Genomic DNA, 7,871 nt, shown 5'->3' with positions numbered 1-7,871 from the left:
TTTTTATTTTCAAAACACTTCCTGATGCTCGCTCTTATTTCAGAACATTTTCTAGGAAGGCGGAGCTCCACGCACCTGCAGGCGGGGCCCATGGGCAGAAAGGGGACGTGTGGCCCAGGTGGGTGAAGGGTCTCAGGCAGTACAGTGGCCGGACGTCACCAAAGCCCACGGCTCCCAGCCACCAGATGGGCTCCAGGCCCCTCTGGGTCCCGTGGCTGGCGGGAGCCCTCGGCCTGGAGACCCCCGCAGGAGGGTGGACAGCTGTGGGTCCCTGCTGCTGGCCCCCCACCAGCCCAGAGTCCTGAACCTCTGGGAACCGAGGCCTGGCTTCCAGGCCCTGTGCTGGAGCCTCTTCTGTCGAATGAAAGAAACTTCCAGAGCCGGGAGTGAGCCCAGAAGGTCCAGAAGCCCCTTCTCTGCAGCCTGTGGCCTCCCGGCTGTGCTCCAGGCTCCCACGGGCATCAGGGGCCCGCCTGCCTGTGCTCCAGGTGCCTGTGGGTCTCGGGGGGTGGGGCACAGGGGTCCTCTGGCTCTGGGGGCTCCCCTGTTGCTCTGCTCTCTGTGCACCCCATCCTTGGGGCGGGCTCCCCTGGGGCACAGGTGCAGGGGACCTCTGCCCCAAGGCTCCTGTGGGCTCCTCTATCTGAGAGGTCCCCAGCCCCGGGCCTTTCTCCCGCACTCCCCACCCACCTGTGCCCGGGGCTCCAAGTGCTGACTCCAGAGAACTGAAATGGGTTACCACATCCCCCCAGGCAAGCCAGCACCCTCCTGACTGCCAGGCTTCTTAGGAGTCCAGCACCCCTCCTGGCCTGAAAGCCTGGGATCACCTCCGACTCCCTCAGCTCAGCTCACCCCAGACCCTCCCCAGGCGCCCGTGCACCGCGTGGGCTGGGAATAAACACAGACAGCCAGACCACACCGTCAGCAGCACAAGCAGCACGTGCGATGAACGTGAGAAGCAGGCGGGAGCCTCTGGTTTCATCCACAGACAAGAAAAGGCCCAGAGAGGGGCAAGGCACTGCTCAAAGTCACAGCGCTGAAGATGGGCTGATGGGGACAGGACTCCAGAATCCTTACCCCCCAGGCAAGTGGTCCCTCTGAAGGTTTGCATGTCCCTCCTAAGATGCCTGGTTGAGCAGCAGACTTAGCACACAGGCGGAAACCTGCTTGTCCTGTGACCTTCAAGTCCTGCACACACAAACACACACATACACACAACACACACGGAAACACACACATACACACAACATACACGGAAATACACACATACACACAACATACACGGAAATACACACATACACACAAACACACACATACACACACACATATACACAACATACACAGAAACACACACATATACACAATACACACAAACACACAGAAACACACAGATACAAACACATACACACAACACACACACACACAATACACACAAACACAAACACACAACACAGAGAAATATGCAGAAACACACACATACACACACACCACACACATTACACACAAACACACACAATACACAGAAACACACATACAAACACACAACATACAAACATGTAACACACACAACACAGAGAAACACACACAATACAAACACACAAAAACACACAACACACACACACAAACACAACACGCACAATACACACAAACACACAGAAACATGCAAACACACACAACGCATACACACAGAGAAATGCACACATACAAACACACAACACACAAACACACACATATACACGTTTGCTGGTAGGGCGATCAGCACCTCAAGATTTCTGGGAGTAAAACACAGGCCTGGGCATATCCTAAAAGCCACTAACGGTAAAAACGTATCATGGTCAAATCAGAAACTGTTCCTGCAGTGAGGTTTGAACAGGCCTTCTTCAGGTAACGCGAAGTGCGTACATCCTGGCCGTTCTCATTTCGGCCATGGACTGTCACGCTCACACCCTGCTTTCTCATCTCCTGGAGGAAGACGTGTCCGCGTTTAATCTGGATCCTTTCCGCTCCCCCGTCCGCTCCCTCCTGCTGCCCCGGCCGCCAGGACGTCTGATTTTTCACTTGCTGATTTAGATGCTCCTATGACACATCCAACCTTTTAAATAAATCATTCATTTTTCTTAAAGGTTGGCCATGTCACGGTGTTGTGATGCACCCAATTTTTAAAATAACTGTTTATTTAATGTCAGCTACGTCAGACATAAAAATAAATGTGACTTGGTGGAATGTAATGGAGATTTGATATCTGACTTGGAATTTTTCCTGCTGGGTGTTTAATGAATTGGGGAGAGTTTGGCCAGGCTCAGGGGAAAACGGGAAATTCTGTATCGTGTGGCTTCCGGGGCCCCGACTTTCTGAGGCCTCCTCCCCTCTCTGAGGCCCCAGGCACTCCTGCCGGGCCCAGCCTTCTCCCTCCTCCCCGCTCCTGACGCAGCCTCTTGGGGAAGCGGCATCACTCAGAAGGCGCTGTGCTGGCCCCGGGGAATCCTGCCTTGTCAGGCTGGGCCACGCCGGAAGCGGGCTCACGTAGCACACATTTGTCACGGGGACAAGAACTGGGCATATCTGGGACCTAAGACCTGGCCTCTAACCAAGACAGGAAAACTCAGAGGTCTCTGAAGCAGAGATATGGGGCAAGAGTTGGGAAGAACAAACTAAAATACAAAACAACTAGGCGTGCTCAGTCGTGTCTGACTCTTTGTGACGCCATGGACTGTAGCCCACCAGGCTCCTCTGTCCATGGGGTTCTCCAGGCAAGACCCCTGGAGCGGGTGCCATTCCTCCTCCCGGGCATCTTCCTGTGCCGGCAGTCACACGTGTCCTGTGCCTTCTGCACTGACAGGAGCCATCCCCGCTGAGCCGCCGGGGAAGCCCAGACACTAAGCTGAAACGAAATTCCACTGGAGACTAAACTCCAGCATAAAAAGACAAAGAAGGCGAGGAGAACACGAGGAATGAGCCCCCCGAAATGATGCCCTAACACCCTCGCACCTCCAGTCTGCATTTGTTCTCATGCACATGCCTCGGGGGTTATGTTTCTATACCAACTTGCAGATGCGGAACATGCACACCTATGCCTGTGCTGGCCTTACGTGATGCATAACTGGATGCACAACGGGAGCACCGTGACAAGGAATATGCTATTTGATTGCAGAAAGCCTAACGTAGTGAAGTGAAGTGAAGTGAAGTCGCTCTGTCTTGTCCAACTCTTTGCGGCCCCATGGACTGTAGCCTACCAGGTTCCTCTGTCCATGGGATTTTCCAGGCAAGAATACTGGAGTGGGTTGCCATTTCCTTCTCCAGGGGATCTTCCCGACCCAGGGATCGAACCCGGGTCTCCTGCATTGCAGGCAGATGCTTTACCCTCTAAGCCACCAGGGAACGTGATGCTGGACATTATTAGATCCTTAAGCCCCGTTTATGAACTGGGCGTGCTGCGGCATCACAAGGCCAGCTGCAGGCTCCGTGAGTGACGGGCTCACAGTGACGCTCACAGAGACCCTCTCAAGCTGTCCTGACCGCTACTTCCAGGTTTTTGTTCCATTCCTAGGAAGCCCCGCCCACAACCGCAGTGAGACACCCGCTCCACAGCCGAGAAGAAACAGTGTGACCTCACACGACCGGCGTTAAGGACCACGTGGCCATGAACTTTAACTTGGGGACTTTCCTTGCTCACGTACAGTGGCAGCTAACGTACCACTGTCTCAGTCTCCATGAGCCGATGGTGGCCAGAAGCCAGAAAGACCCGTTTTCAGCTCTGGTCTCATGTTTTCAGATAAAGGCAAGTAGAAAAAGGCAGGAATCCTAAAAACCAACCAGGTTCAGGGTAGCACAGCGGATGGGCAAGGAACACGAAGAGCAGTGTTGCCGAGTGGGAAACTCCAAAGCCCAAAAGGACAAGAAGACACTCTCAGCCCCACCGGCAACCAGAGAGCAGACAGCGAGATGGGCAGGAGACACATGAATACGGTTGTTTGTCAGGGAGCAGGAGGAAACGAGATCAAAGGGATACATGGAAAAACCAAACCAGAGGGGGCCTTGCAGCGACCGGTGACAGCAATGTCCCATGAAGAGCGCGACACACTCCGCCCCTCAGCAGACACGGACAGACGGAAACCGGGAATTTAAAAATCGAAGCGGGTGTCCCATGAAGAGCGTGACACACTCCGCCCCTCAGCAGACATGGACAGACGGAAACCGGGAATTAAAAAATTGAAGCGGGGGGCAGATTTTTGTCTACCAGGTGAATATCCAAACACAATCCTATTTCTGCATACCAGCAACAAACACAAAATGGAACTGTAAGGTGGTCGCACTTACAATACTGTCAAGGTCATCAGGTTACTAGGTTATCTAGAAATAATTAATAAATATCTAAAACGAATCCAATAAATATCAAGAAATAATCTAATAAAACACATGTAAGCCCTTTGTGCCTAACAGTTTAAAACACTTTAAAAAGAAAAAAAATTGAGAGATAAAAATACAGGGACATATTGTGTTCATGGATTGGAGGACTAAATATTTAAGTGATGTTAATTTTCCTCCTTGGACTTCAAGGGGATCAAAGCAGTCCATCCTAAAGGAAATCAGTCCTGAATATTCACTGGAAGGACTGATGTTGAAGCTGAAACTCCAATACTCTGGCCACCTGATGCAAAGAACTGGCTCATTGGAAAAGACCCAGATGCTGGGAAAGATTGAAGGCGGGAGGAGAAGGGGACGACAGAGGATGAGATGGTTGGATGGCATCACCGACTCAATGGACGTGAGTTTGAGTAGGCTCCGGGAGTTGGTGATGGACAGGGAAGCCTGGTGTGCTGCAGTCCATGGGGTTGCAAAGAGTCAGAGACAACTGAGCAACTGAACTGAATTTTCCTAAAATTGACGTTTAGGTTAAATATAATCTCAATCAAATCTGCAGGTGTTTTTCTTTCCCTGTGGAAAATGACAAAGATAATCCCAAAATTCATATATATATGCAAAAGGCAAGGAGAAGAACAAAGCAATCTTGAGGAAAGGATGGACTCAGGACCATAGCCGGCTTTCTCTGGATGTTCCAGTTGGAAGAGAAGACCAAACTTAGGGATGCTGCCAGCTGTCAACCAATCTTGGGCCTTTGGTGCCAGTTGTTACAGAAGTTACTGAGTAGCTTCTGGGGTTGTTGTTGGTGAGAGCCATCCGACTGTTTATTTCAGTCAAGGGGACCGGCTGCCTGGGCAGGGTGCTGCAGGTGTGGGTCGGAGCCCCACCTTATATATGGCCTGGCCACTGTCCATCTGCACGTTCCCTCTCTCAGACGCACCAGTCTAATGGTGTGAGCCCCCTGCCCCGTGCCGTGGTCGACCTCACAGACACAACACGCATGCCCTGCACTGCACAGTTCCGCAGCACTGAGTACCGAGCAGGCGGGATGAACCGTGGCCTTGGGCCCTGCGTGCTGGGACTCACGGGGACAGGAGAGGCCACGTCCTGTTTCTGGTCACGCAGCTGGGTTGAGTCTCTGGAAATGCACAGAGCTACCCACCGGCAGTGTGTACAGTCTGCTGTGCACAACTGAACTTCAACATAACATCTGAGAAGTTAATGGGGAGACAGCCATTGAGCTCCACTGGTGAGATTCCTAAGATGTTACAAAGGAATTCCACGGGTTGCTTCTTTCATGAAATATTTTGCCAAAGACAGACAGTGCTTCAAGTGTCCTCCCGAGAGTTGTCTTCCCTCGATTTTTCAGAACTATTAAGAGTAGGGACTATAATTCCAATAGTTTTGGTAATGGCAGGATTTTCATTCCAGGGCCTGTGTGCAGAACGAGCGAGGGCCTGGGCGGGGGTGTGTGTGGCAGAGGCTGTGACAGGAGCCCCCCAGGTAGAGGGAGAAGAGCCCCGGCGGGCATCCAGGGACGGCCGCGCGTTCAGATGGGAGTCTCCCTGCGCCACAGCGGTCCCCTCCCACAGATGCGCGCGGAGGTGCGGGGGTCGTCCGAGCCTGCATCCCCAGGCGCCTGGGGGTGGAGAAGCGCTGCCGTACTCAGTCCCACCTGCGGTCCTCAGCTTCCCCACCTGGACAGGTTCCTATTCCACCCGCGGAATCGTAACCATCCTTGGATCCACCAAACCCTCGTTCCTGAGCTCACGGCCCACGCCGTGACACCCGTACCTCCCCGTGGCGTCCCCAGCTTCGGCGGCGTTCCCACGCAGGCTGAGGATGGAGCCTGGGGCCCGTGCTGACGGCGCACCCCGGGTTGGGCCTGACCCATCTGGGCACCTCCGCGGTCCTCTTCCCCATGTGGGGGTCCCTGAACTCCACCACCGCCTCCGGAGACCATGGGCCAGGCGCACTCGCTTCCACCAGGGAGGCCCTCTGAGCGCTCCGGCTGACTCAGTGTGCTCACAGCTGTTGCCGCTTGCTGACAGCATCCCATGGTGATGGGATAACAAAATATGAGATGCAGACTTTGCAGAACATTTTCCCTCGAAGGACCTCAGCATACTCCTGTTTGTCCCCAGAGCCACCTGATTATATTCATGGAGAAGTAGGGGAGAGGGGTACGGAAATGCAGAGAACCTTCCAGAAGGGCCAGCACACAGGCGGGAGACCAGGCCCAGGGCCCCTCCCTGAGGCCCCCGTCTTCCTGCCTGAGGCTGCCCTGACTCAGACCCGCCAGGCTTGCCTCTCTGGGTTGGGGGTGGGGGTCCTGGTGGCTGGGTCACTATGAACGTGGCAACAGGATCAGGCCCTCAGCCTCCGCCTCAAAGACTGCCCACTGCTCAGAGGACCTAGAGCACACCGTCCCTCCCTGGAGGCTGACCAAGGACCCAGCTTCTCAGGCCTGGGACAGCGCTCACCCTGCTGCAGGGCAGAACCTTCTGGAAAGAGCTGGTTGGATGGGTGATGTCTCAGGAGCTCAGAGGCAGACATCCTCAAAGCCCACGGGGTTGCTGCTTCTCCCTACACACTTGCACTGACACATACACTCAAGCATACACGCTTACTCTCACGCACACACAGGCACGCACACCCCAGGCCCTGGGGTTGAGGTCATCTTGACGAGCCTCCTCCACCCTTCACACCCTTTGGTTCTGAAAGCCGTCGTCACTGCCTCCACGGAGAAGATGCTGGTGGACTCTCTATTTGGCCTCAGTTGTCTTCACTTTGTCCTAGAAATACGCTTCCCACCTCCCCCCAACCCCACCTCCCCAGCCAAGCGGTGAACATATAAATCTCATCCTTGAGAGCAGCGGGTCTGAGGACTCCCTTTTGCCCAGGTCCCGGGGGAGCCATAAGGAATCGAGAGGCTCAGAGCAAAAAGGTCTAGGTGGTGGTGGGGGAGTCCGGAGGAAGGGGGGCACCTGGAAGCCGGGGAGAGAGAGGGAAAACCATGTCCCCAGAGATGAAGTGATTTACACTGAACAACACTCAAAATGACCTTTGCAATTGGTAATAGGCAAGTCAAGGGGCTGAAATGCAACAGACTTGAGTCTGCTTTGTGGCTTGAAAAGTGGGAAATCCGAGAGAGAGCGACAGGGGTCGTGGTGGGGTGATCTCTATGGGAGAGGAGAGCTGAGCTGGGAAAAGGCTTGTGTGGAAGGTGAGGACCAGCAGCTGAGCATGGCCATCAGGGGCAGTCTCCGGTGAGACACTTCTCACAGGAGAGGGGAGAGGCTGTGTTGAACCTGAGGGTAATACATAGAGTGATTTAGGTGCGTGCTGGTGGAAACATCCAGAATGAACCCGTGTACATACCTGTGCAGATATGGCACAGTCATGTCTCCTGGGAGGCGTGCTCAGGCCTTTGCAGACTAGACGTTACTCTGGCCCGGCCACCCTGATCTGCCCTGGATAAAACCCTCAAGGAAGAGCCCATCTTTTCA

Source organism: Bubalus bubalis, chromosome 22 (genome assembly GCF_019923935.1).
Source record: "Bubalus bubalis isolate 160015118507 breed Murrah chromosome 22, NDDB_SH_1, whole genome shotgun sequence".
NCBI lineage: Eukaryota > Metazoa > Chordata > Mammalia > Artiodactyla > Bovidae > Bubalus > Bubalus bubalis.
The sequence above is the reverse complement of the archived record's forward strand: the minus strand, read 5'-3'. Positions refer to the sequence as shown.